Below are 20,127 nucleotides of genomic sequence, written 5' to 3'. Positions count from 1 at the left end.
AAATACTGAAACATTGGATGAAACCTAGCGCCTTTGTGTATATTTTAATTATTTCCAACACTCAGAGTGCCCCAGGATAAATTCATTAAGTGTGTGATACAGTAGAATGCTCAGAAGTAGTGTTTTAAAGTAGCTCAGAAAGTTTTGGTTAAGAATAACCTTCATCTCCAGGGGCTTTCCTATAATCCCAACTGCTCTGGAGGCTGAGGCTGGAGGACCATCAAGTTCAAGACCAGCCTGGGTAACTTAGTCAAACTTTGTCTCAAAAATAAATAAATAAAATAAAGCTGCCATCATGTGAATTCCTATTTCTCTGGATCCAAAACATCAACAGTTAACCTGTGAGAATTTAGGACTCGGGGAAAATGGAGACTACTTTCTCAAGCCTCAGTGACAACTTTAGAGGGTCCATTAACTAATTCACAATAATGGTGAAACTTTCCTGATACTGTTAGTTCTGCTATGAGCCAAGGCTGTGTAGAGGCTTGTCTCATTGTACCTAGAATTACTAATGCTGCCTGGGGAGAGTGCCAGTGTAACACAGAGTCCCTGTCACAGCCGCAACTCCATCAGGCAGGTTGATTCTTAGTGGCCTGATGAGAGACTTTCTTGGGTCATTAAGTCTCTGACTTTGTTGTTGTAGTCTTGTGGCTGTCTGCCTAAGTCTCAGGGCTCACTTCTTTAGTCACTTTTACTGAAAAAGTGATTACGTGATACTTCGGGCTAAAGCAATGTTTTATTTTTTCCTCCCTCCTAATTTCTAGAGTCAGACATTTTACAGGTAGAATTTCTGGTAGGCTGTTGTTTGGGCAGATATGCCCGAGTTCCTCGAATACCATTAAAGAAGAGCCAGATGCTTTCTGAAACATGTCTGGGCATCTGTCATTGTATTAGTCATCCTTGTTGGTGCTTGCTGTGAGGTTGGTAACAATATGTTGACCGTGTGTATGCTCCCTTACTATATTTAATTGACATTCATACGAATTTTAAAATTCTGACATGACTTTTTTATGCTCATATATGAGTACAGGACCAGTGTAACTCCACACCATGAACAACCACAAAATGAAGTTACACCCCATATACGTATGACATGTCAAAATACCCGGTTCTGTCATGTATGACTAAAAAAAACAAAAGAATAAAATAAAAATCGTTTCAAATCAAGATTATATCTTCATATGATTTAGTGTCAAATACACAATAGGGGCTGATAAGGAAAAGGTTCTAGTGTCCTTCCCCAGTCTCATTCCCTCATTCCTCCCTTCAGAGGACCCTCTTCGCCTCCTCATGGACTCCCTGGGCCTTTGTTTCCAAGTCTGAAGAGCAAGTTTGCTTAACTCACTTGCAGCTCCCACCTGTTTGACAGGAGAGAGTGAATGTGGAGTTTCGGGCTTTCTTTCACCCCTTCTTTCCCTGTGCAAACAGATCATGGCTCCCCAGAGTGGGTGTGTCCTCAATTTGGTGAGTTCAGTGTGTGTGTGTTGGGGGGGGGGGGTGTTTAGTGTTTATATTGTGACTACATAGTGCCATTCACAGCTAGGCCAAGAGGTGTAATAGGGTTATTTTTATTTTCCTGCATAACGTTTTGTTTTCCCTGGAGTTATGAGTTTTGTTTGGTTTTTGTTTGCTCCTTGCTTAGTTTTCTACATATCGCTAAAGTCTCTTTCCAAGGAATTTAGTGCTTTTATCTGGTGAAAGGCAGTGTTCTATTCATTTCCTTGTGCATTGGTTCTTCCAGTGCTTCTAAGCACTGCAGCCTTGGCTGCCTGGACTGCCTCACGCCACCGCAGCTCCCTGCGTGTTGGGACCTGGGTCTTCTGGAGCCCAAGTTCTGCCGTCTTCACTGTCACCTTGCTGGAGCACATGCTGGCAACCCTGAGGGCAGCTGCAGGGAGGTGAAGTGCCTAGGGCTCACGTGTCTTCAGGTGCTGTGTTCTGCCTTGTGCCTGCGCACAAACCTAACATGGTTTTGTCCTCTGCACCATGGTGGCTAAAGTCTTAGGCCATCCTGAGTGTGGAACCTTCATGCGTGACTGTTTTTGCAAATGTCAAAAGCTCTCTCTGGAATTAAGAACACCAAAAACAAGATTCCTTTGGGGTCTGTTTTCAGAGTCTGCTGACTCTGGGCCTCTTTATTTGGAATTTTGTGTTCCTGATCCTGAGTTTCTTAATTCAGCACTTTGACTTCTTCCCCTTTGCTTTTTCTTTCTTTCTGAAATTCTGTCAGATTCCTGATTGGCACTCTTAATTTTCATTGGTTTTCTATTCCCAAATTATAAATTGGTGGATTATAGTTGGTTATGTATACGGGGCACAAAATGATCCTTATGAATACAATCTGGAATAACAGAATTGAGCTAATAAGCATATCCATCGCTCCACAAACTTGATTCCTGACAGTGAAAGCTTTGACATTTACTGTCCGTGATTTTAAAATGTTAGATACATTATCATTTACTGTGTTCACCACATGCACCTCCACACAGCCTCTATTGAGGCTGTGTGCCCTTAGTTTCCCCTTTCTTTCTCTGGAATGTATTCTCAGATTTATAGTCCCTTTGCTGAGTTGTTCTCATTTTGTTTCTAAGAGCTTTCCCTTGGTCCTTCCATTTCTGGTTCATAAACTATCTCTGTTTCACAAATGTAATGTGTCCTATGTCTCTGTGGATTCTGAGTTTTTCTTCAAGCTTTCCCCGAAGTCACTGTTTGCTTCAGGCTGCTCTTTGTTTGTTCATTCATTTCAGGGCTCTTCTGGGTTCTCTGGTCATGTGCTTATGCCTGGTGCATGCCAGTGACCCCTGAGTGTGTAGTCATGGCTTGTGTGTCATGGCACCCTCTGCAGAAACCTCTGCTGGACTGTCTCCTCGTAGCTCTCATCAGCTTCTTTGGGTCTCCACAGGCTCCCTGGAGGGATGCTCTGCCTGTTGCTTGTGTTAGGGGGCCACATGAGGGGGGGTGGGGGTCTGAGCACCAACCAAGAAAGATATTGCTGTCTATGTCCAGAGTGGATCCCTGTCCACTGTGACTGTTGACCCCAGGTCAAAGATTCTGTTTCCCTTTCCAGAGGAAGCAGTAGCAGTCTTTGACCAGAATAGGAGAGGGACAGCTGCTCAGTATTGCAGTTTGGTGTGAATCTAGAGGCTTTTTGCTTTTTAAGTTCTTGATGCTGTTTTCAGCGTGCATTTTCCCTACTTCATTAGTGGTGTTGGCCTTCCATATTGCTGGTGTAGGTTTCAGCCCTTTCAGGTCTGTTGCCAGCTCCAGTCTCTCTGGTCTTTTAAGGCTCTTATCTCAGATTTTTTTTTTTTTTTTTTTTTTGTCTTTCTGTTTCTATCTTTAAAAAGAGGATCTTTGACTGTAATTTCAGAGGCACTTTGGGTGGAGTGTAGGTGAACTGGGGATCTGACAGCTGCTGCCTCCTCTAAGAGTAGAGCAGGTGTGCCCTGCTGTGCTGTCATGGAGGTCCCATTTTAGTGTAGGGAGAAAGGCAGTCAAGGGGCCAGCAGACGTGGCCTTGCAGGCGCAGATAAGGAAGGAGGAGAAGGAGGTAGAACAGCAGAGACACAAGCTGGGTGTCGGCCATTCAGAAGGCCTGCAGTGAGCAAACAAGCATGGTCAGTCATCTGGGGAGCGAAGCAAGGGCAGCCATGCATCCAGCACATTGACGGAATGTGGGGCTCCAGGCGGTGGAAGACTGCAGAGCAGAGCCAGGGGCAGCAGGAGTGCTGGAGGTCGAGGACGCAGGCAGGCAGATCTCAAGGCCCTTGGTGGATGCTTCTGCAGCAGGCTGACCAGTAATGGTGCTGGAGGGTCATGTGGGAGGCAACCCTGGGCCAGGCCTTTTGAAAGCGTTCTCACTCTTCCCTTCAGCCATAAGGTACCATGACCCTCCCTTGCCAGAGAGACCTGAGCCAGGCTGCATCAATGGGTAGCAAAACATGACTTTTTTTTTTTTTTTTTTGTGGTGCTGGGGATTGAACCCAGGGCCTCATGCATGCAAGGCAAGCACTCTACCAACTGAGCTATGTCCCCAGCCCAAAACATGACTCTTTATATAACCAAAATTCCTTTTTGGAGAACTGCTCCCTTAAAACAGGATGGTTTGATGCTGTCAATGCACCAGAACTTGGGCAGACTTGGGGATCTCAGATGGTTAGCCTACTTTGTCTACCACCTGCGTAGCTGAGGTCATGTTTCTCGTCTGGCTGACCTTCCACAATGCCATTTTGAGCTTACAACTTGGGTTTCATTTAAGACATTGGGCTTCTGTTCATTCCCACTGCTGTGTTGGCTGACTGGATTTCTCTTTGTCTTCAGTATGTGTCCTGGAACATGCTTGTAGGAAAGGGGGTCGAGCAGTTCAGGCTTCATGTCAAGAAATGCAGATGGCCAGTAAACTGAACAAGATTTCAGTCTCACCAGTGGTCAGGGAATTGCCCTTCTGGTGTTCCGCCCACATCAGACTGATGGACAGTAGACAGGACCATCTGGTGGTTGTTCAGAGAACAAGAGCAGGGCTCCTCAGAGGCAGTGACTGAAGATGGTGGAGCCCATGCAGGGCAGATTTACTCTCGCAGTATGGATCCATGTATTGCTGGAAATTGTATGTCCAGTAATTTATCCTGTAGAAATCATATGTTCAGGGCTGGGGACATGGCTCAGTGGGTAGAGTGCTTCCCTCACATGCACAAGGTCCTGGGTTCAATCCCCAGCACCACAAAAAAAAAAAAAAAAGAAATCATATGTTCAGGAATTTATCCTTGGAGGTTCAGGCCCAAGTGAAAACAAATTTTCTTCTAGCCTTTTTTTTTTTTTTTTTAAAGACTCAGTTTGACACAGTGGAAAGAAGGTTGACTTTGAATGAGGTAGACACTAACTAGCTGCTAAGCCTTAGCAAGCTGGATAATCTCTAACCTCTTTTTTTTTTTTTAAGAGAGAGAGAGAGAGAGAAATTTTAAAATTTATTTTTTAGTTTTTGGCGGACACAACATCTTTGTATGTGGTGCTGAGGATTAAACCTGGGCCGCACGCATGCCAGGCGAGCACACTACTGCTTGAGCCACATCCCCAGCCCTCTTCTAGGCTTTTTTTAAATTATTATTTTAAAACATTGAGAAAAGGAAACAAAAACTCAGAGGTCCCATTAGTAGGGGATTTTAAAAATTATGCTTACTCCATTCAACATGCAGTTTTTATGAGGAAAAATTTTATGTAAAGTTTGTAAAGATGGCCATGCCCTATTTTTAAATGGATGTAGGTGTGGCAGGTGGTGAACAGTGCAAATAAGATCCTGTTTTTATTGAAGCCATGTATTAATATATGTCCAGAAAATATTGAAAAAAGATTTAAAATTATTTTGGAGATATTTCTTAGAGGACAGCTTCCTTGGGTCTGCAGGGAGGTGAAGATTGCCAATTACGTTTTATGGAGTTCTATTTTATCATTTTTATACTAAAAATCTCATTTCTTGGGGCTGGGGATGTGGCTCAAGCGGTAGTGCGCTCGCCTGGCATGCGTGCGGCCCGGGTTCCATCCTCAGCACCACATACAAACAAAGATGTTGTGTCCGCCGATAACTGAAAAATAAAAAATTCTCTCTCTCTCTCTCACTCTCTCACTCTCTCACTCTCTCACTCTCTCTTTAAAAAAAAAAATCTCATTTCTTGATAAGCATCTCTACAGCAAACACCCTGTGGTATTAATGTATTAATTATATCAGTATTAAGCCAGCATTAATGCAGCCCTGTCACATCCAGGCCTCCCTCAGTGCCCGAGGCCTCATGCAGGGTAAGGACAGATAGAGCTGCCCAAACTTCCAATCACTTGTTCCTGCACGTGTTTTAGGAGGATAACCAGGGTAGTGTAGATGGCTGAAAAGGTAATATTCTGAACACTCGTCCTTCAACTGACTTTTGGGTGAATTATGTCAGGCTCCAGAATGCAGATGCTCTTTTTAAACTCTGGGGAACCGCTGAGTGTGGAGATAATCCAGTCTGGAGGCTGGTGTCAGCATACTGCTCTTAGGCCATCATTGAATGAATATCTCATATGCTTGGTCTGTGTGCCTTCTGTGACCCTGCTAAGTATTGAGGGCCTGCTGTCCTTGGCCACTCCTGTGGCTGAGAGCCATGTTGCTCAATGGCATATAGTGCCATTTTCCACAGCAGGTTGAGTGATGCCTCTTTCCACTTTTCTGCTTTCTTTACTGGTCATTTTCATTAGCATAATTCTTTTGACCTTGTGGCATCCTCTCACTGGCCATGGGTTAGGCTGGGGACTGCAGTTATGCCAGGGAACATTGGTTCTTGTTCTTGGTCTGCCAGGTGAGAGAGGACCTACCATAGTGTTTGGTGCTGGAGGAGCCCTGACCTCTGCAGGACTTGCTGTCTTCCTGGACAGTGCAAACAGGCTCTTCCTGCATAGCTAGCTTGCTGGCTGGACCAGCCTGCATGTCATCTTCTCTGCTGCAGATGCTGTTCTCAGTGCCTCCCAGGAGTGCTCTGGGTACATGAGTGGTTGTGCAGGCGTTGGCCTGCCCAACACTTGGCCCTGGTGCCTGGGGTTGGTCACTGGGATGGGAGGGCTCTGGGGGTCAGGCAGATGAGGGTGTGTTGGCTGAGCTCCCCTGTCTGGTGTTCTGGGTGGGAAAGCTGTCCTTTGTGGCTCAGTGATAGCAGCCTGGCAGAGCAGCCCTGGAGCTCAGGTCTACAGGGAGCCAGCCAGCAGTAGGTTGCCATGCAGAGGTCTGGGGATGCAGTGCAGAGGGCATTGGTCCTGCCGCAGAGAGGCGAGGGAGAAACAGTGGCACAGTAACTATTAGAGAAGCAGTCACTAGAAGAGGCTGGATTTGGGTGTCCTTGGTGGTCACCTGCTAAAGTGGCTCTGCTCCTCGGGGTTCCCCTTCCAATGGAGTGTGTGGTTTCTGATGCCTTGTAATATAGAGCAAGAAACTTATTGCCCCATCTAACTTTTTTTAATATCTTTATTTTATTTATTTTATGTGGTGCTGAGGATCAAACCCAGCACCTTGCATGTGCTAAGCAAGTGCTCTACCACTGAGCTGCGACCCCAGCCCCCTAACTTTTTATTAATCAAAAAAAAAATTTTTAAATACTGTTTACCTTAAACAGTGTAAAATATATGTGGAAAAAAAAATACTGTTCACCTGTCAGGTAACTTGTGGCATAATGGTGCCTTGGCTGGATGCACTGTGCTCCTGTGCTCTTGGTGCAACAAGCAGCTTCTCAGTGGCCGGGCATGCTCCACATCCTGGCAGGTGTGGTTGTGTCCCCTGTCCCCTGTATGTGGCTCTTGATTTCACATTTAAGTAATAAGCTTTCTAATAATATCTGTACTTAGCTCAGAGATGTTTCAAGTGGAATTATAGGTTGTAGTTGGTTTTGACTTTTAAAAATTTTAAAAAAATTAATTAATTAGATGGTCTTGAAGCAGTGATATATACATCAGTGTGTTTGAAAGGCCAATTTGAAGAATAGTTTTTTCGTTTTGAAACAAGGTTTCTATTTTGATTTGTTTGCTTGTGCTGGGAACTGACTTGCCAGCCCTAGAGACCAAAGTTCCCTGTTGTGTTGCCTACACAGTGAGCTCAGCAGGTCTGTTGGGCTCTGCCGGGGCTCCCAGGCTACCAAGAGACAGACCGGGGACCCAGTTGGGTCTTCCTAGTTCACACAGGTGGCAGAGATGGTCATGGTTTTGTCCCTTTAAGATTGGTAAGTGCAGGGAGGAAGAGATGGTGTTACTGGGGAGAGTCAGCAGTTAGACTGTAGCTGGGCCTCCCTGGACTCTGTGAAGGATGCTTTTACCTTTGAAAAACATGTGCGGGGTGTTCATGGATGCTGATTAACTGCCAGGATGCTGCCACCTGGAGAGAGTGCATGTGTGCAGGACTCTATGTGAGAATTGCCCCCCCCCCCCAATCTTGATTTCTTTGGGGTTCAGCTGTGCTTAGTTTCAGGGCCAGATCTGTATGCAGGAAAGACAGGTGAAGGGCTGATATGCTGGCGGCTCTCTTCTCCTCCATCAGATCTTACCTATCTTTAGATTCTATTGTCCGCTGGGCTCACGGCTCTGCTGAAGGCTGCTGTCGCCTCTACAGAACTCCTTGGTGTGCATGAGGAACCTCCAGCGTGCACTGGTGCTTGCCTGGTTGCCTGCTGTCTTGAGGTGGCAGGGGTATGTGCAAGGACAACCACCATGGGTCGTCCAGTCTGCAGGCTCCCTGAAGGGTGGGTCTTGCTGTCTTTGAGGGCAGTCTGCATGAGTCTGTAACACTGGGATGCGCCCCCCCCCCCCCCGGGTGACACGTCTGGGATTCAGCATCTTAAAACTTCTTGTGGAACATCACGTCTTCCCTGCTCCTGGGAGAGGGTGGAGGGCCCTTCACGTGGACCCTGACATTATCTCAGGTGTGCTGCTCTGCACATCTGGCTGTGCTCTCGGTGACTTCCTTGGCACATTCTGATGGTTTAAATATCTACTTTCATGAACTTGGCAAAGTGATTGGGTGACAGACTAGCTCCTTGGGGTATCTGCACATTACACCACATAAAACATGGGTGGAATGCACATTGGTCTTAGTGCCTTGAACCATGACTGGGTTTCCACTTTGAACGTGAATGGCCATTGTTCTTTGCCATCCCTGTGAGAATGCATAGTGTCCTGCCCCTAGCTACCACCTATGTTGAAGTGCTTAATTCCGAGTTAAGGTGTTCAGTTTTTCTGATGATAAGTAGCATGCGTCCTCCGTTAATTCTTTTGATTATTTGAACTCACTGGGCTTAGCAGAGTGGGTGCATCATTCTCCCCGTGCAGCACCAAGGTGCTGTCCTTGCCCGCGTGCAGCCAGCATGAACATGCTTACTGCCTGCTCACTTCAGAGTCCCCCTCTCCACAATGTAGAGTTGTCTGTTAACATGTCGTTGTCACATCTCCTTGGTCCCTTGCACACTGGAATGGCTCCCAGGACTTCCCCTTTGGTAGGATTGGCCTGCTGTGGCCCTTTGACCATACGTAGGGTTTGTGTCTGTTGGATGCGGGTTCTTCTCTGCAGCCTGTAAGGTGGCCCAGCGTTGCTCACTTCAAGAAGGTGATCCCTGCCAGGCCTCTGCACTGTGAAGTCTTTGTTCAATATGTGGCGGGAAGCCCAGCCTTCAGTTCCTTCACTTGCATCATACCGATTGACTCCAGCTTCCCATTTCATTCAGTGGGTAATTGTCTCTTACTGTCATCCTTTTGTTTTGATATTTCTCAAGCTAGCCCATGTCCTTCTAATGTCCCCATTACTCTCTTCTTGCACTCTGGTACCTCAGCCTTTCTGGGCCCTTTTGTCCTTTTCCTATTCCACACCTGTTGTCTGCCTCTTCTTCAAGGAAGCCTGCTTCCTTTGGTATTTCATCCTCAGAGAAGCAGGGTTGTTGGAGCCCTCTCAGCCAGCCGAGTTACAGTGTGTGCATATGCCTGTGTGTGTGCACATATATCCACATATACATGTGTGAGTGTATTTTTGATACACTATTTCTTTTTATATTTCTGTGTCCTGAAAAACACAAGTTCATTCCAGTAACCCTGGTTTCAACCTGTGCTCTTTGTGTTTCTCCCTTAGTGGTCAACTCCCTTTTCTTTTCTTTTTTTTTTTTTAAGAGAGAGTGAGAGAGGAGAGAGAGAGAGAGAGAGAAAATTTTTAATATTTATTTTTTTTTTAGTTCTTGGCGGACACAACATCTTTGTTGGTATGTGGTGCTGAGGATCGAACCCGGGCCGCACGCATGCCAGGCGAGCGCGCTACCGCTGAGCCACACCTCCAGCCCCGGTCAACTCCCTTTTCAACAGTGACCAACCTTTTGCAGGCTGCCCACAGCAGCAAACTATGCCCTTCCAGGCTGCTGCAGGGACTGTCGCGTTGCTGTTAGTGACAGTGCCTAGTGTCCTGCACATAGCTATCCCTCCTTACTGGTGCCCACTGGTGCTCGTCCTGGTTCTGTGTCTGTCACAGTGCACCCAGGAGCTGCCTTGTACTGTGACACCTGTCCTTCTGTGTTCTTCTATAGGTTCTTTTGACAAGTGGCTGTTTTTAAGATTGCTAAGCTGCTTGTGTATTTTGTGTTACATGTTTTTCGGTCAACTTCTGACTGTGCACACCCTCACCAATTGAGTGGTCTCTCCCCTTAACAGTTGCAAACACGGCATGATGGGGCCAGACCAGTGGGTATGCCCAAATCCCAGCAACTTAGCCAGACAGAGTTTCAAGATAAGCAACGCTAGGGACTTATTGCAGTGGTAATGTGCCTCTGGGTTCAATCCCCAGTACCACAAAAAATCAACGGAAACTGCATACTCACTGAATTCATTTGCCTTTCGAGGCTGGACATCGTTCATGTGTTTGGGGCAGTTTGTATTTACAGCAGTCCAGTTAATTATCTGCCACTTATTTGTCTGTGTCCTAGCCTATTGAGGTGTTTTTGAAATCAAGCAAGAAAACGCCACTTATACCCTTCTGTATTAGCTGTTCTTTTCTGTATAAAGTTCTTAAGCTCCAACATGGTCATGTGAATCAGCATCTTCTCAAGTTGATTTTGCAGTTTGTGTCATGATGACACTTTGCACCCACCAAGTCACAGGTTTTCCTTTTCAGTCTCCCAGGTCTTCAAAGTTTGGTTGTTGGCATCCAGATCTCTAATCTACTCAGATTTATTTTGGAGGATGGCGTGAGGTAGGGATAATTTTTTTTTCCCTTGGAAAATGGGTAGCAAGTTGGCCCAGTTCTGCTCATAGACATCCTTGTTTTGTTTAATTCTAATTAGTTATATGTGGACATCCTTGTTGATTAAAAATGGTACTTGTATCAATCAATAACTTATAGGTATACATGGGTCTGTTTCCTTCATTGATTTGCCTTTCTTAGCCAATAACACTAAGTGTACTGGTTAACATTATTTTATAGTATACTTTCACTAAGTTTAGGTAAATCCCACACCTTTTCTTTTTTCTTTATTTTTCCTCTCCCACCACCCCGCCCCAAATTTTCCATACTGGTTTTGTTTATAGTGAATTTGAGAATCTTTTTACAGTAAAAATAATGATAATAAAAAATCCTGGGCTGGGGACATAGCTCAGTTGGTAGAGTGCTTCCCTCACATGCACAAGGCCCTGGGTTCAATCCCCAGCACTACATACACATACACACAAAAAGAATCCTGCTGAGATGTTGTTGGTTTTGTATAACTGCTATAATTGATTGCCACAGACTTGGTAGCTTACAACAACAGAAGTTTGCTTCCTCACACTTCTGAGGCTAGGAACCTGAGATCTGGCAGGCCGTGCTTCCTCAGGAGACTTCCAGGAGAGGCTGCTGTCTCCCTCCACCTTCCCTGTAGCCATGTCACTTGTCTCTGGCTCCATCTGCAGGACTTTCTCCTTCCCGTGTCCTCATGCCCTTTGTCTCTCGGAAGTACCCCAATAACCCAAGGTTGTCTCGCCTTAATATCTTCCACTTATTCATGTTGGAAAAGACCTTTCTTCAGATAAGATGATGGGAGTTCCAGGCCTGAGGACCTGACATCTTAGGTGGCCTCAGGAAGCCTCTCAGGGTGAGATATAGAAGGGCTTGAAGGAGAGCAGGCATCTTCTACAAGCCTTCTGTGAGTGTGTCCCTGCATTTGTGCGTGTGTGTGGCACTTTGGCCGATGTTCAGAACTTCCAGAGCTGTTAGGACTTCATAATGTTAGAGGGTCTCATAGTACATGGTCATCTACAATCAATAGGATTTGCCTTGCTTAATTGTGTCTCCTTAGATTCCATGTTTGGCACTCAGTTACAGATGGATGTGTATTTACACTCCTTTTAGTTGTAAGAATGCATTCCTGGTATTAGGCCATTGCTGCATCCCTAGAGCAGAACATTGCATCATGGTATGTTGTGATGGACTGGGCTAGTTATGTTTGTAAAGTGATTTGTAGTTGGTGATCTTCTCGAAGCATTTCACTCGTTTGGGAGGCAAACCATTGCCCTTCCTCTCCTCTGGGGAGCCCTCCTTTCCACCAGGCACAAGCCATGTTTTTGAATAGAAACGGCTCAGCTGCATGAGTGGATGCTGGTTGGCTGTGGCTCATAGACATGCCACATCCCCTTGGCCCCTTGACTACAGTTATTGGTCCCCTAATGGGCTCAGAACCCAATTACTGCTACTGAGATACAAAAATAATTTGTGAGGCCCTCATGGGGCAACTAAGCTCTTTATTTCTTTAGGAGCTCCAGAAGATATAATTACTACCCTTTGTAACGCTGTTTCAGAACCAGGAAAAGATGATACTGTATCGTTGTGATCTGTTGAGTTCTTTACTTGGTCAAACTAGAGAGTTAAATGCTCTTTGATTGCTTTTTTCAGAGAAACTGATTTGGGTTTGAATTGACCACTCTGTTGTTCTGCGAGTTTTCATCTTCCCTTTACCAATTTTTTTGTTAATCCACTCTCTTCCACATTCTCTTTCCACTTTGCCTTGTGTGCTCAGTTTTCTCATCTTCTTTCTTCCTCACAGTAAGACTTAGGAGTCTGACTCACCCTCTGAGTAGAGCTCTAGCAGCATCCAGTGGACGTGGGCAGGGAATGCTCTTTGCTCTTTTTCTTTTTAAGACCTTTTCAAAACTTTGAAACAACAAAAAAAAAAACAGAAAAAAATAATACCTATCACCCAGCCTTAGCAATTTCAGTATTTTACAATTTTGTCTCTCCCAATGCCCCACCCTTCACCCCATACTTTGTGTTTTTGGTTTGAGTTAAGAGCAAATATTAGACTTTATATGACCTCTGAGTACCTCATTGTGTATCTTTAGTAGAATGAACTTTAAAAAAACCCTAACCACAGACTAAGGATGAAGTTCAGTGGTAGAGAAATTGCCTGGGTTTGATCCCCAGCACCACGGGGGAAAAAAATCATGACCACAATACCATTGTCATATCAAAACAATGGATTGTATTTTGTAATACCATCTAATATTTATTCTATCTTCAGGTTTCTTCAAATGTCACACAAAATAAGTATATTTACACTTTGAAACAAAATGCAAAGGTCTTCATGTTGCTTTGGTTTAAGCCTTTTAAGTCTCTCTGAGGCCCTCTCTGAAAAGCTGAAACAAATCCCTTACCTTTTTTTCTGATTTTGTTTTTAATGTCATTTAAGAAAGCAGTGGGGCCTCTGTGCTGTGGGAGGCACTTCTGGATTGGGCTGACTTGTCCAGAGCTCTTCAGGGTGCTTCCTGGGAACTAGTAGCCAGGTCTGATTGTCCTTGTTCTAATGGAGGGCATCAAGAGCTGCACAGTAGTGCTGTCTCCTGCTGTGATTGGCCATGGGGTGAGAGGTCTGTTCTTAGGACTGGTCAGAGATGCCGGGTCAGCAGGGATTCCATCCTTCATGGAGTTGCACATCAGTCAATGTCCTAATAGGTCCAATAGGCGTTTGTGTGTTATTTTGTTCATTATTTTGTTAGTGTATTTTCTATTGCAGCCATTCACATTAGGGTCAGGGCGTCACTAGGACTGGCTCCTTCTGAGGGCTGTAGGGACCTCAGCATCCTGTCCTTTCTCCAGTTTGTAAAGGCCATTCTTTCTCCATTAAAGCACATGGTGTAAAGGATAAAGGACACTTAGGATTACATTTAGACCCCATGCATAATTTCAAGATAACACCCCCATCTTTAGATTCCTGATTTGTCTGTAATACTTATAAATTCTAGGAATTAGGACTTGGATATCTTTGGACTGTACTGTTTAGCTCACAGTTGGCAATTGCAAGGAGAAGATTTTTCTAATTTTATTTCTATATTTATTGATTGGCATTCTTACAGAAGGGCAGTTTCCTTTGTCAACTTTGGTTTCTTCTCCTGGAGAGGAAGAAGAAACGAGTGTTCTGTGGCTCTTTTCTGCAGTTGGGACTGGCTGGGGATCAGATAGTTGTGCCCCAGACCACTACAGCTGTGTTTGGGGGCTGTGCTAGCTAGTCCCTGTTTTCTGGTCTGTGGCTGCTTCCCTGCTCTTTTGTCACAGCAGGACAGCCCTTCCTGACCATATCTGCTCGCACCTAGAGTCCCCTGTGCCTCAGGGGCCTTGGTTCCCTCAGTGGGGATGGTGATGGCCCCCACGGTCTGCAGCCAGTAGCACTCACTGCCAGTGGGCTGCTTTTCACGTAAACATCTTAGGAAGCCCTTTATTTATTTATTTATTTATTTTTAAGAGGATTTTTTAATTTTTATTTATTTTTTTAGTTTTCAGCGGACACAACATCTTTGTTTTTGTATGTGGTGCTGAGGATTGAACCCCGGCCGCACGCATGCCAGGCGAGTGCGCTACCACTTGAGCCACATCCCCAGCCCTATTTTTTTAAAGGAGAAAAAAAAAGTACATCATAAGTGTAGATATTTGTAATTCAAATAAGAATTTATAGGGTTTTTGTGTCAGTGTGTATCTTACACTGAGAATCTTTTTTTTTTTTTTTTTTTGGTGCTGGGGATTGAACTCAGGGCCTTTGTGTATGCAAGGCAAGCACTCTACCAACTGAGCTATATCCCCAGCCTGAGAATCTTTGTTCTTAATGATATAAGCTTGATTTCCACATCACCTTAGAGTACAGTAAACATGCAGAAAGCTATGCAAGTCTTTGGAGTATGTACCACAATGAATTTTCACTGGCTGAATTCACTTGTATAGCCATCATCAAGATGAAGGTGTGGAGCATGTTTTGCTTTATTGATTTAGAGTCTGATTTTCTGTGGTTTATGTAGTTGTAGCAGTAGAGCTGTGCAGCATGGTATATGCAAATGAGTGTGCTTTCCTTCTGTTCCTTTGGATTTAGACTTTCCTCCAGCAGTGAGATTGCATCCCTGAGCATGGTGGTCCTGGAAGGGACAGGCACCAGCACCCTAGTGTTGTGTGCTCTGTACCCTGGAGAGATACATGCACCTCTGCTTTGCTGTCTCAAGGAGGTGGTGCAATGTGTGCCTGCTCGTTGACCTTGTGCCCTGAGGAGGTTGCACAGAGTTGTAAGGCGGCATCCTCTTGTGCTGAGTGTCGCCTAACTGGTGGACAAGCTATGGTTTACTCATTCCAGCTCCTTCTAGAATTGTCTTGTTTCCATACTTATCAGCTATTCCTGTCTGTACTCTTGTCCTCCTAATATTCATTCTTCAGGGCCAGGGATGTAACTAGGTGGTAGAGCGCTTGCCTAGCATGCGGGAGACCCTGGGCTCTACTCCTAGTAGCACACACACACACACCCCCCAGTTGTAATAATAAATAAAATTCATTCTTCAGTTGCTGACTAGATCACCTTTCTGCCCGCGCTGAAGTTTCCTGCACCCAGCTCCCCCAACCTGAGGCCTAGTATCTGCCCATGGTTGCTGAAAGGGCTCCTTCCTCCCTGGTTGCTGGTCCTCACTGTGCTGCGGCTTGCTTCCCTCCTTGATCCTGTGAAGCCACAGGGAAGTCTTTCTCTTCTTTCTTTTTATGTGGCTCTGGTTTTCCCCTAGGAGGGATTGTAGTCTGCTCTTGGTCCACCCAGACTTCTCACTGGACAGATAAAACATCCAAGTCCTGCTCCTAGCAGTATATCCATGTTTCTCCTAAGTGGCTGCATCCTGGTCTGAGGCAATACCTCAGCAGCATCAGGCAGAGAGGGGACTCTGTTCTGCTGTGGTCTAGCTGCTGCACTGTGTTTGTGCAGTTCAGTGTTGAATCAGCTCTTCCTGGAGATGTGCATCTCAGGAAGGGGTTTAGACTCTTCCTTTAGCAGTGAGATTGCGTCCCTGAGCATGGCCCATGGAAAGGTGATCCTAGAAGGGACAGGCACCAGCACCCTGAGTGTTTTGTGCTCTGTACCCTGGAGAGAACACTAGACATTTGGTTTCTGATATTTGTTTCCATCTTTGTAGAAGAGTGGTATGTTCCTATTTGGATAGGACAGATCCCAAGATTAATCTTTCAGATTCTTACGTATTTCCACCCCATGGCTTTAGCCAGCTTTGTACCCCTAGCAGAATTCTGTATAAACATGAGCTAAGTGTAGCTCATGGAACTTTGTGGGGGAAAGTGGGAATAAAAGAATCTTCAAGTATAAATTGTTGCACTTGATCAAACTTTTTATTTTGTTTCTTGTAGTTGAATGGGATTTATAGTAAAGAAGATTAGAAGTATTTCTGTAATTGTAGAACTAGGGGAAAGCCCTCCCCTATAGCCATTCTGCCCCAGTCCTGGCCTTGCTGTCCTCCTCTTCCCAAAATACCGTCACAGTTGAGGCAGGGACCTGGTGTGAGCATGATGCGAGTGGTGCCTATGTCCAGGAGCTGCTGGAAGCCCCCTTCCCTGGATCAAGGTGGTGGTCTATCTGACCAGCTAGGCATAGGAGCCCCTGAGGAGCCGTGTGAGAGGAACAGTCTCCGTGAAGCATCCCTCTTGGGTGGGCTGTGGTTCTGCCCCCTGGTTCTCCAGGCACCTGGAGGTGAAATATGTCTGGACAGGGCATTGCTGCCTCTTCAGATGTTCACAGACAGTTCTGGTGATGGCTGTCCCCACCCTTCATGTTCCCAGCCTTTCTGCAGTCACCAGTCCCTTGCAAGGACACTCACAGCAGTGAGATTCGACTTGAGTTCTTGTTGAGCACATGGTCTATTAAAGCAAAGAAAATAGGTCTCGAGACTGTCTTACTGCATCTCTTCTGGGAAAAAGTCTCTGTTGAGAGACAGGGGCACTCAGCTGCCTTGGCTCCTTACAGACCGCGTGCCAGCCACATGTGCCTGCTGGAGCACACTTTCTTGGATGGGAAGCGTGTGGGTGGGCAGTCCAGGTGCTGCTCCCCATGCTCCTAGTCTCCCAGTCAGCAGCACAGAGCCACATCTGGCCTGCTGGGCAGCACCAGGTGCAGGTCCGAGAGGCCTGAGACCTCCAGCCTCCCACTTGAAATGGGGCTGCTGGTTGTGTCTACTTGTTTTCTTACAAAAACCAAGCTTATAAGTCTTCTAGGATTTTTGATGTTCGTTTTCTTTAATTGAAGTTGTTCAAGAATTTAAGAAACTTAACAAGCAGTTAGAATGTAAAAGTCTTTGAGATTTTAAAGATTTCCCCAGTGGTTGTCAAAATTACATCCCTGGAGGACCCAGAGCATGGCACACCAGGAGGCAGTCTCTTGGTGGGGCAGGCATCAGTGGGCTTGTTCCCCGGAGCAGAGAGCTGGTCCTTCAGTGGGTCACCTTTGGAGGTCAGTTTTGACACTCTTTCTGTGCCTCTTGTGCATCCTGTCCTCCACTGACAGACGTCACAGATGTGTCTTTCAATTGTGCAGAAATGCTACATTACACATACCATACATGTTAGAAATCCTCAATGGGAGTTTTTGGGTCAGAATAGTTATATTTTGAATTTCTACATGTAATTGACTATGTTTTCAGATGCTTCTCTGCCCTGACTTCCTACCACTCTCTATGGGAGACCCCACTGTGCCAAGCCCCCCTGTCTCTTGGTACTGACTGCTGGAGTACGCTTTGGTGTGGAGCACTTTGCCCTCACAGACTCTCTCTTGTTTTTTGGAATAGGTGAATGTTTTTGTTTTATGTGGTACTGAGGAGGGAGTGCTGAATGAGTGCTCTCCCACTGAGCCACACCCCAGCCCTTTTCACGTTTTGAGACAGGGTCTCGCTAAGTTGCTGAGTCTGGCCTCCTCCCTGGGATTACATTCATATGCCATTGTGTCTGGTTTAGCTCAGGTTCTTGAGTCTAGTTTCATTTGTCTTGATTTGAAAAAAAATTTTTGTATATGTGTGTGTATGTGTGTGTGTGTGTGTGTGTGTGTGTGAGAGAGAGAGAGAGAGAGAGAGAGAGAGAGAGAGGAGAGAGAAATGCTGGGAGTTGAGTCAGAGCACCCTTCCACTGAGCTGCACCACCAGTCCCCATCTTACTTGTGGAATTCTGAACTTCCAGCTTCGCTGGGTTGATGTGGATTCCATTTCAGCCTGGTATGAGGGATTATTCCTTCTCGAGTTTAATTTCTCAGTTTGGGCCAAGTGTTCCTGGACAAAAGGGATGGTGAGGATTTGAGCCCAAACCTTTGTAGAGTTCCCGTCCCCTGTCTCTAGCTTCTGAGATACTCTAAGCTCCCAGCCCAGGCTAGGTATATCTGTGCTCAGTGGGATTTTCTGTTCTCTGCCCCCCACTTCTTTTGAGGGTACGGCCCTTTTTGAGGATCGTGATTTGGCAGGAGCGGGGGGCAGGTAGGAGGCTGTGTCTTCTAATATTTTACCAAGAGCAGGTCAGAAGCTTATTCCCTGTCCCGTTAGTGTTGAGAACACAAACCACAGACCAGTGTTCGCCTTTTGAGATAGCCAGAAAGTCTAGCATCATCTGGTCTGAATATCGCTGGATGTGCAAGTCCTAAAGTCCACTCTCTACACTACTGGCTTCAGTGCACTACAACCAGCTGGGAAGAAGAGCTGGTTATAACTGCCAGCACAGAAGCAGCCTGGGGTGTGTGTCACAGGTTCAGTACTTGGTGTTACAGTACCTTTTGTCAGATACCTGTTTTGTGACCATCTCTTCAGTGAGCCAAGCAGGTGCCAGCTTCTCCGAGCGTGGACTTCCTAGGACCACTGGAGATGCCTAACAGTGAGCCTGCCGACTGCTGAGGCTTGTCCCCTTGGCCCACCTCGTCTCCTCCTAGTGCTGGACCCTCAAAAACAAAAGGGCAGCGGACACCACGTTTGTTGTCACTGCTGCTGGCTGAGCCAGGGGAGGATGCTCTGCAGCCTCAGGAACAACGCAGATGCAGATCCGAGTGTTCAAGTCTGCCTTGGTGCCAGGGGTCACCTGGGCCCCATGTTACCTGGCAGCATAGTACTGCTTTCCAGGCCGCCTGGCCTCACTCTGCCTCAGACAGGGTGGTCTCCCCTCCCGGAGTTACACCAGGAAGTGCTGTGGCATTCATGCCAGTTATCCTGAGTTACCTTGACTTCTAGCGCATTGACTCTCCTTTTTCCTGTCCAGGGCATCTCACACTTGGCCCCAGCACAGTGAGAGCTCTGCCGTTGGCTTTCCCAGCATTCCTTACTTTTCCTGTTAGTGAGGAGTCTCTTGGTGCTCCCTAACCCTTGGCAAGCCCTGTCAGCTTTCGAGTGGACCATACAGCACATAGGAGGCCACTGTGGCCCTCCCAGGAATGTCAGGGTATCCTGCCTTCTGCTGCTGGAAAGCCCCACCCTTTTCCCTCCTCCTGAGCAGCAGTGCTCTCACACTGTTGACCCCTCCCTGGGTACCTCCTGAACCTCAGCAGGTTTGCGCTCACAGCCACCTCAGCACACTGAGGGGCACGCTGGCGTCTGCGTAAGCGTCTTCAGCTGTCTGTCATTTAGTAGACGCGGGGTGCCGGACTTGTGAGCTCTTTGCCCACTTGAGGAGAAGCCCCGCGAGGGCAGGGGTTCTGCTGCCCCCGCCCCCCCACCCCGTGTGTCTGCCGAGTGGCCACGCCGCAGGCACCCGGGCTCTGCTGGTCCGTGGAGGTAGGGCCCTGAATCTGCGCGCTACGAAGGAAGAGGGCTTCACGTTTTTGGAGGGGATTGAGTTGGCGGCTGAGGAAAGGAGTGGGCTGTTTCCTAGAAGTGAGGGTGTGGAGGAGCTGGACCTGAGGGCCGAGTGTGGCCCAGTCTCCGGGACTCTGACCCCTCTCCCCTCCTGTCCTCCCGGCGCCGGCCGGCCGGGAGGAGGGCCGTGCGTGCGGGGAAGTCCGGAGCCTGGGGCTCTGGGCGCAGCCCCCGCACCCCGCTCCCTGGCCCTGCGTGCGCTCGCCCTGCTGGGCCTGGCCGCGTCGCCGCCCGGGCGGCCGGGCCAGGACTCCGGGGCGCGGGGACCCCGCGGCGGGCGGGGCGCGGGCGGCCGGTCTGACGTGTCTCGGCGGGATTGGAGCCGCCGCCCTATATAGCAGCGGCGGCCCGGGCGCCGCGCCTCGAGCGTCCCGGCTTCTCGGTAGCGGGCGCGGACCGACGCGCGGACGGCGGGACCACGAGTGAGGCCGGGGGCGGGGGGCGCGGGCCGGGACCCCGGGACCCCGGGACCCTGACCGGGTCTGCGCGTGC

The 20,127-nt window shown here is 47.2% G+C and overlaps 1 protein-coding gene across 4 annotated transcripts in view; it reads left to right on the top strand.

Moving 5' to 3' along the window:
- Positions 1 to 20,127, top strand: part of Hdlbp (high density lipoprotein binding protein) — a 53,708-nt gene that overhangs the window by 1,208 nt on the left and 32,373 nt on the right. Inside the window, exon 1 of one of the 4 annotated variants that reach the window (XM_026414765.2) lies at positions 19,957 to 20,057. The exons of the other annotated variants lie outside the window; for them this stretch is intronic. The gene's annotated coding sequence lies outside the window, so the exon portion shown is untranslated. Of the gene's footprint in view, positions 1 to 19,956; positions 20,058 to 20,127 lie in introns of those variants that run through there. 4 annotated transcript variants of the gene reach the window in all.

The sequence above is a fragment of the Urocitellus parryii genome, chromosome 1 (assembly GCF_045843805.1).
Source record: "Urocitellus parryii isolate mUroPar1 chromosome 1, mUroPar1.hap1, whole genome shotgun sequence".
In the NCBI taxonomy this organism is placed as follows: domain Eukaryota; kingdom Metazoa; phylum Chordata; class Mammalia; order Rodentia; family Sciuridae; genus Urocitellus; species Urocitellus parryii.
Note: the sequence above shows the minus strand (reverse complement) of the source record. Positions and strands in the feature narration are given on the sequence as shown.